The following is a 9,035-nucleotide window of genomic DNA, read 5'->3' on the forward strand; positions in this document are numbered from 1 at the left end:
GGAAGCAGAGGAGCAGGTGGCACCGGCCAGTTTGCCAGTAATGCATTTTCTGCCCTGTCGATGAATTGTCAACTGGCCACAAAAGTATTTACAACCTATCCACAATAGGCTTTAGTCATTCACTTGCTCCAGTGTAAACGGCGTGCTTTCTAGAAAAGCATTGGATTTCTTCAACATTTAAGCGCATATACATTTGGTGAACGGAGGATAGCACGAGGGTGGCCTTGGAAGCAAGACCACGAAGAGCAGCCGAGGCTCGAATCCAGGAAACGCGCTTAGAAACCGGACTCAGGAATTAAAATGCAAACTGTTTACCAGCAAAGACCAAGCCTTTCGAAAAAGACTTCACATGGAATTATAACCCATTGTAAAGTGAAATGCTGAATAGTAGTTGTGTGAGTAACACCGATAGGTCCTTTATCTGAAATGCCACAGAACAGCTGTCTTGGAAATAGCGCCTAAACCTCTTGTGCCTTCAGAGCTATAATGTATATAGTTGAGTTGGGTGTGTTCTCTAGTGAGGAGCATTTCCCTCATGCTCTGCCACGCATGTACCTGGATGAATACGTGCTTGGCTTGCTTAGCCAGGTTTGAGGCTATATGGGTCTGGTATACACAGCGTTTTTCAATGGCACTGCGCTATTGTAAAACACGTTCATAAGTCAGGCTCTCTATATCTAGAGCCCGAAAAAACAAATTCACGTGTACTTGCTGCAAAAGCATTAACAATGAATTTACTACCCGAGACATATTGGGGAATTCAGATTAATACGTGCTGGTGATGTCATCACGTATTGCATTCGAAATGTCAAGGCGGCATAAATAAAGTGCGGATGGAACTCTGGGTAATGAGTCTAGAATGAGCCCAAAATTGACGAGCGATGCGATGCGGTGCAGAGAGGGGACACATGCAGTGCAGTGGTTAGTGCAGCTCCCCTGAATTCGAATTTCTCAAAATCCCCTTTTAAATTCAGGTGCCGAGGTATAACCCTGAATTCACCCCTTTATCTCTGTCCTTGGCTAATATAAATATGCAAAAGACGTTTGCTCCCGGCTATTTCTATACCTGGACTTATTTTCAAAAGGCACACAGACCCACGTGGGACAATCTTTACATGTCCATGTATCTCACGGATTATCATGCACTCAAATGAATGTTCAGGACCGGGAGACTGCTGCTATTTCCGCACCCACATGGAGACCCGATCATGTGCTTTTTCTGTAAGGGAGATTATAAAATAAAGTCCCCAGAGTTGTTTTTCTTTCAGTATCAGGGCACGCTCTCTGTAGTCCCCAGTGATTAAACACATGAAGACCACGTTCAGCCTCATCTGTTTCTGACTGTGCCGAATGCTTGCCGTGTGGTGGCGGGTGCACGCCCCCCACAGATAGGAACAGATGGCGCCGCAGGAACGATGGCGTGTGCATGGCGGATACGGCAGTTCCGTGCAAGCTGACATTAACCTTCATTTACATTAGAGGATGCCCACCACATTGTATCAGACGCATTCAGGGGCGACATAATGAAAATATTGCACTTGTGCAAAAAAGCGGAGCAGATACATTTAGCACCGATTTTGTTGTTTTGTTATTAGAGAATGTAGCAAAACGGTTTAGCACTAATCAGTTTCCACTAAAATGTTTTTTATTTTTTTATCAAGGGGCAAATTGGATAAGGTTGCTTTATTTATGATGTGTGCTGCACAACTGCGCAACATGAAAAGAAATGTAGTAGATACCTTTTGGTGTATGTTATGCAGCAAACATAGTACAAAAAACAGCCTGGTTCATTTTTGCCAGCGTGCAAAAGTGTTTGGATAACATGGATTGTGACAAAATCTGGGTGCTCCATTTTCTATTGTCGAAGCTCACCAGTACATATCTTTGACAATCTGGCTCCAGATCTTTGAAAGTATCATTTTGTCAAAGAACACATCCTGTAACCACAGTACCCAATGCTGCTCGTATTCCCATTAAGGGGCATGCAGTCCTTAACTCACCAACAACGCATGCGCAGTGGAAGTTATTGCATAAATGTGTCCCAGCATCCTCGAACACTGTAATGGGGATGCCATTGGGGCTGTTTAAAGCAATTTACCTTTCCGTGCTGGCAAATGTAAAATGCTCAAACTTTGCCCTGCTGCTAATCCCATGCAATCTTGTTGTCTGCTTGTATAACATAGTGTACTGAAAATAGAATGCCGGCTTTCAGGCACTAGGCCTTTCTCACTATGTCTTTGTGCTTGCCGGTGCAGAACACGTGCAACATGTCATGCTTTCGGCCTGGATTTGAGGATGTCACAGGTGTACTTGACAAACATTTCAAGACCAGCATCAGGCCAAGGAGGACGGACATTGAGGTGCTCAGTATCGAGTGCTCGGTAAGGGCTTTCCCTGTCAATTTCAGTTGATCTTTCAGAAAATCACTGACTCATGAACATAGCTGTACTAACATGTGTAGGTAAAGCCGGATTCCACGGGATACATTTAATGTAGCTTATATTAACGTGTGTTACAGTTTTTTTGCATTACATGTTGATGTCATGGTTGAAAACGAAAGGATGCATGACAAATCATAAAGTTAAGTAACCGTATAAAAGAGTATGCATGAAATCGCTAGTATAACTGAGTATGTATTGCAGTCACGTTTAACATTGCGCTGCCTCCTGCCAGCACAGAGAGGAATTACAGCTGACGCTGGGGCAGTTAGTTTTAAGCATCGACTAACTTTGCATAGTCCTTCCCATCGACCTTTCTGCAAAACGTTGTAATAATGAATGGATCGAGAAATGCTTATGGTACTATGTTTATTTAGTGCACGCCTGCGGCTTCCCACAGGAGACCAAGTATCCATTGGCATGTAATCAATTAATGAATACCTCGAAACGGCTTTTAAATGCATTAGATTAAACTAGTTCAACTGTTGTTTTGCAAGCTGCAGATTAGTGGGAAGGGGTGTTGCTTGGTCTGGAAAAGACCAGGGCTACGCTAATGCCGGGACGGTCGGGACTCAGGGCTAGCCAGCCTTTTGGTTGTAGCGCTTGAGCTTCTATCTAGGGCAACAGCCAAAAGATCCGGGGCTATAGCCCCTCCCCCACTAGCGACTCCTCTGTTAGTGGGTGTTTTTCAACCAACCTAATTCTACATTGGTTTTATGTAACAACTACTGGAAGATCTCTTGCATGAGCGCAAGCAAAGAAACAAGTATTTAAGGTGATGATGTGTGGCCATATAGTATAGCCAATAAAATGCCCCTGAGCTGGGTAAACAGGAGATTGCAAGTCACTTTGGCATCCCACGACCTCACAAAAGATCTCCCTCTGAGGTCTAACTCCTCTACCTGCTCATGAACCTCCTCTACAACTTGCAATATTCTAATAACCAACGGTAAGCTGCATTTGTTCCTATATCTAAATCTGACCAATGTTTTTCATCGTGTTTTTCACAAGTAAGAAACCACTGCATCTTAAGAAAAAAAAAAAAACATTTCCACTCAGGTTTTATGTGCACAAAGAGGCAGCCGTTTTTCAACACTCTATGGCAAAGGAAGGGGAAGGATTTGGTTTTGATGGAAAAGTTTCCCTAGGGCACCTGAGCATTACAACTACAGGGCTCTCAGGGACCACCATTTTTTCAGCGAATCAACACGGATTTTAGCTAAATAATTAGGGGCCTAATTCACATAATGTTTTCCAATGGGGCTTTGCCATTAGAAAACGCTTCTGTGAATTAGGCGGTTAGTCTCCAAAAGTGACAAGGTACATGTAATCAACAGAAGATGCACACATGTATCACCTGAAAGTGGAATGAAACATTTTACACAGGTCTCTTGGTTTCTGCTCACTTACTAAGTGCCCTTTCAGCATTCATTAAAACATTGCTTTAGAGGAGAGCATATACAAGCTGCTGTAATGTAGAAGTGGCTGAATCGCTCAGGGGAAATAAGCTTGTTCACTTTGGGTAATTATAGTGTTAAATTATGTGACAAGTTTCAGTGCATTTGTATCATGTATATTTAGAACTATGTTTTAAAGCAAATCAATTTACTGATTTAGTCTTTGCTCTTGTTGCATTGTAATATGCTTTCTTTGTAGATATGTTAATGTATAATGTACACTTATGTATAGAGAATACACATGTAGAGGATGCAGTTGAGGCTGGTCTATCCAGTCGTTGGTGATATTTTATGGATGGTTTAGTTCTCTGGGAGGGACTTAGTTGCCTTCATTTCAATCTCACAGAACGACGAGAGCGCCACCCTCCTGTTGAGTTTCCCGCCTTGGCTGCATTGTGGGCTTTCTTCCCAATTCTGCATCTATCTTTGATTGTTTCCCCTTTTCTTCAATTCACCAGTCCCTCCCTGGTCCTCCTCACCCCACACCCCATACCCTCCTCCTTTGTTCCATGATTGGTCTGTGACTGTCACAGGACCGGAAGAAACTGCAAGGTCTGTGGAGGTTTTTCACCTTCACCAAGTACTTCTCGGCCAGTTTGGCTCATGAAGCGAGGAGATAGACACCCTCCTGGTGAGTTGCTTGCTTTTACTGCATCTTGGGTTATTTTCCCTATCCCGTATCCATCTTTGTTTGGCTTCCCTTCTCCAGTCCCTCCCTGAACCTCCTCCCTCCACACACCCTGCCCGCCTCCTTTATTCCCAGATTGGTCCATGACTGTGTCACGGGACCGGAAGATACACTCTTCAGACATCCCTCCATGGAAGCCGGCCAAGGGCCAAAGGCAAATGGCAGCTCCCTAGGGCAGCTCCATTACCCCTTTTTGCCCAGAATTCCCAACCAGGCCTTTAAAAGCTGGCTGGTTCAACAGTTAGGTGGGTGCTGACCATTGTTCTGCATTGCCCCCTCTATAATCTGTGACTCCTGCATTTGGTGTGCATCTCGCTGAATATCTGAGTCTAGCCGTAGATTGCATGTTGCTGAAAATTTGAATATAACCACCTTATTACTTCTAACTGAATATTTAAATATAGCCCTGTTTTGCATTTAGGTGAATATTTTGAGTATAGCCATGTTTTGCATTTCGCTGAATATTGTGAGTCTAGCCTTGTATGGCATTTAGGTGAATACCGAGTGTAGCTTTGTGTAGCCTCCGGATATAGCCCTGTATTGCATCTAGCTAAACACCTTAAGTATAGCATTGTATTGCAATTAACTGACTATTTTGAGTATAGAATGTATTGCATGTAGCTGAATACTCTAAGTGTAACTGGTATTGCATCTAGCTGAATATTCTGAGTATAGCGCTGAATTGCATTTAGGTGAATTCTGAGTGTAGCCCTGTGTAGTTTCTGAGTGTATCCCTATATGGCATCTAGCTAAACACCTTAAGTATAGCCTTGTATTGCATTAAACTGACTATTCCGAGTATAGCCTGTATTGCATTTAGCAGAATATTCTGAGTGTAACTGTATTGCATATCTCTCGGGAGGATAGGTCAGTGGTAACGTGCTCGCCTTGGAAGCAAGACGACACGGAGCAACACAGGTTCGATCCCCAGGTCCGCGCTTAGAAACCTATGGGTATTAAGTGCGTCATAAATAATCTATCATATCATATCTGATTATTCTGAGTATAGTCCTGTATTGCATCTACCTACACACCTTAAGTATACCCCTGTATTGCACTTAGCTGAACACTGAGTGTAGCCCTGTGTAGTTCCTGAGTGTAGCCTGTATTGCATCTAGCTGAATATTCTGAGTATAGCGCTGTATTGCATTTAGCTGAATATTCTGATTATAGCACTGTATTGCATCTAGCAAAAGACCTTACATAGTGCTCTGTTTTGCATTTAGCTGAACATGCTAAGTATAGGCTGTATTGCATGTAGCTGACCATTGTGAGCATAGCCTGTATTTTATTTAGCTGCCATTTTGGAGTATAGCCAGTATTGCACTTAGTTGACTGTTCTGAATATAGCCCTGTATAGCATCTGTCTACACCTTAAGTATATCACTGTATTGCCTTTAGGTAAATACTGAGTGTAGCCTTCTGTAGCTTCTGAGTGTACCCCTACATTGCCAATGAGAATTTGAGCAGTGTTCACTCCCCCTTTCTTGAAGGATGTGCCACTGTAGCACTTCATTTAGAAAGGTGATGACGTCTACTCTGGGGCAATATTGAATGTATCAAGGGTGGCCTTCATAAATATGTACTCTAATAAACATGACCAAATGATGTCAACTGATACCATCAATCATAGTCATGTCATTCATTTCTTTTCATTCACAGAATTTGCTGTGTGAACCCTCATGTGACACGAGGCGGCAAAAAAACATGTTGGGATTCTTGAAAGATTTGAAGGAGAATTTACAGCACATCCGCACACACCAAAGGGTTAAACGATTCCTTCATATTAACTAAGTAAAGGAAAAAGCAAAGACATATTTATTATGAATCATTTTCTATAAATGCACATGTTGTGTTATTTATTTCAATAAAACACGTATGTTTTAATTTGCTCATTGTATTTTTTGTTAAAAAAACATCTCATGTTAATGTGAGAGTCATATGAGCTCGCTACAAAGTTGTATAGCACATATCAAATTCATAAAAAGGTTTAATCGTTTGAACGAACATGTTTGCAAGTAAAAGGAAACATTTCTATATTAATGTGTAGCTAAAATGTCATTTGCTTGTTTTAAAGTCAGTGATTTTGCTTTCATAATTGACCCGTGAATTTTATTTAACGTGTCACCTACTTTGAACATTTGGGGCATGATTTATAAAAGTGTTTTACAATGGCGCAATCTTGTTAATCAGGTCCTTGGCAACTACATTCGTGGGTCCCTCCCGGTGGGATGAACTGAGACGACCGCACTTCCAATGCTCCCCTGTGGGCCCTCTTCCCCACAGCACATATGCAGGGCTCCCTGCTCGTGTGCCCCACATCAGCGCCGTGGCTCTGTATCACCTGTGGAACGGTGGAATCCCCTCTGTGGCCACAGTCCTGCTCACCTGCTTCCCAAAGGACCACATCATTTACCTTACTGTCCTCCTGTCCCCCCACTGGACTCTTTCGTGACCTCTGCGACTCTCTCTCACTCTCTATTCTCCCGTCTGGGCCTACTCATTCTGCAGGGCACACTCTTGATGCTCTGATCTCTTCTGACCTTCCCCTCTCTGTCCCTCTCTCCACTCCTCTCTCCTGGAGTGATCACTTTCTCCTATCTTCCCACCTCACCCTCCCTACCCCACAGGCAAAGCCACCCTCATCATTGCCACCCACCTTCTCGGTCATCCGACCCATGAAGCGCGTGTCAGTTGCGGCTTTCGCTGCCACCTTCTCGCCCCCCCTCCCTCTTCGGCTGACTCCCACCCTGACACAGCCCTCTCCTTGCTCCACTCTGCTATATCTGATACTCTTGATATCCTTGACATCCTTGCCCCCGTCATGAAAATCCGCCTGAAGCCCAAAGCCAAATGTAACTCCTAGTATGATTCGGATCTTGTCACCCTAAAACGCAAGTGCAGGGTGGCAGAGAGGAAATGGCGTGCTTCATGTTCATCCTCTGACAAACTGGCCTGCCGCCTGCTCCAAAGGCAATACCGTCTCTCTGTTCTCACCAAGAAGAGAGCCCTTATCCAAGCCCGCATCTCTGCGGCATCTAACAACTCGGCTGAACTCTTTAAAATCTGCAAGGAGCTTGCCACCCCTGCTGCAGTCTCTACCTCTCCTGTCCCCTCCCAGGCCCTCTGCACTGCACTGGCCTCCCACCTCATCTCTAAAACTCAGGACATCCTGTCCTCACTCTCCTCCTATCACCTCCCCCCCTCTCTTCCCTGCTCTTTTTCTGGCCCTTCTGCAGCCACCCCTCCTCCCTCCTTCTCTGCCTTTCCCCTTTTTTTCTGCTGACAAGGTTTCCAGACAAGTCCGATCTATGAAAGTCTCGTCTAAACAGATTCACCCCTGTTCCTCCAAAACCATCAAGGACCACATCGACTCCCTGGCTCCTGCCCTGGCTGACGTTTGCAACCACTCCTTCGCCTCTGGAGTCTTCCCATCCCCCCTCAAGCACTCCCTTGTGCACCCTCTCCTTAAGAAACCCTCTGCCGACCCCTCCTGTCCGGCTAACTATCGCCCAATCTCCATCACTCCCTTCCTGGGCAAGCTCCTGGAGAAACTGGCCATCTCCCAGCTTAACCTCCATGCTGAAGCTGTTGATAGTCTCCATGACCATCAATCTGGCTTCAGAGCGGCCAGAAGCACGGAAACTGCTCTCCTGAACATCCGTGAGGACCTGCTCTTGAACCTCGACTCCAACACTCCGTGTGTTCTCATTCTGCTCGATCTCTCTTCTGCCTTTGACAATGTCAACCATGCCATCCTGCTCAACCGTCTCCGTGATAACCTGGGTATCACTGGTCAGGCTCTGGCGTGGCTGACCTCTTTCCTTTCCAATCGACCCTCCCAGGTCCAACTTGGGTCCTTCCTCTCTGACATCTTTTTCTCCACCTGTGGCGTTCCCCAGGGATCTAATCTCTCTCCCTGGCTGTTCAACCAGTATCTGGCACTCCTTGCCCACCGCATCGCCGCCCTCTGCCCCAACTTTCAGTGCTATGCGGACGATACCCAGCTCATTTTCAGGCTACCCTCGGCCTCCTCCTCTCCCTCCCTCATCTCTGACTGTCTGTCTGCTATCCAGGAATGGTGTGCTGCCAATGACCTCTGCCTTAATGCTAGTAAGACTGAGATCCTACTCATCGGCACACCCACTCCCTCCTTCCCTGCAGCTCTCTGGCCGGCCTCTCTTGGCCCTCTTCCTGCTCCTACCTGCAAGGCAAAAAACCTCGGGGTCATCTTCGACTCCACACTCTCCTTCTCTCCTCATATATCTGACGTCTCTAAGAAGTCACATTACCAGCTGCACCTCCTCAGAGGTATTCTTCCCTTCCTCTCCTTCCCCCAGAAGCTCACTGTCTCCCGAGCTCTGGTTCTCTCGAAGCTGGACTACTGTAACAGCCTCTATCTTAATCTGCCTGCCTCCACTCTCCGCCCTCTGCAACTCATCCAGAACAGAA

General features: G+C 45.4%; 1 long non-coding RNA gene across 1 annotated transcript; it reads left to right on the plus strand.

Annotated features, from left to right (window-relative positions):
• The first annotated feature begins 829 nt into the window (after window positions 1-829).
• On the plus strand, window positions 830-6,473 carry LOC138579860 (uncharacterized). The gene is made up of 3 exons (XR_011304144.1): window positions 830-921; window positions 2,256-2,381; window positions 6,246-6,473. It is a non-coding gene; the product is annotated as an uncharacterized lncRNA (long non-coding RNA).
• The last annotated feature ends 2,562 nt before the right edge of the window (window positions 6,474-9,035 follow it).

The sequence above is a fragment of the Ambystoma mexicanum genome, chromosome 3p, assembly GCF_040938575.1.
Source record: "Ambystoma mexicanum isolate Mex_15411 chromosome 3p, UKY_AmexF1_1, whole genome shotgun sequence".
In the NCBI taxonomy this organism is placed as follows: domain Eukaryota; kingdom Metazoa; phylum Chordata; class Amphibia; order Caudata; family Ambystomatidae; genus Ambystoma; species Ambystoma mexicanum.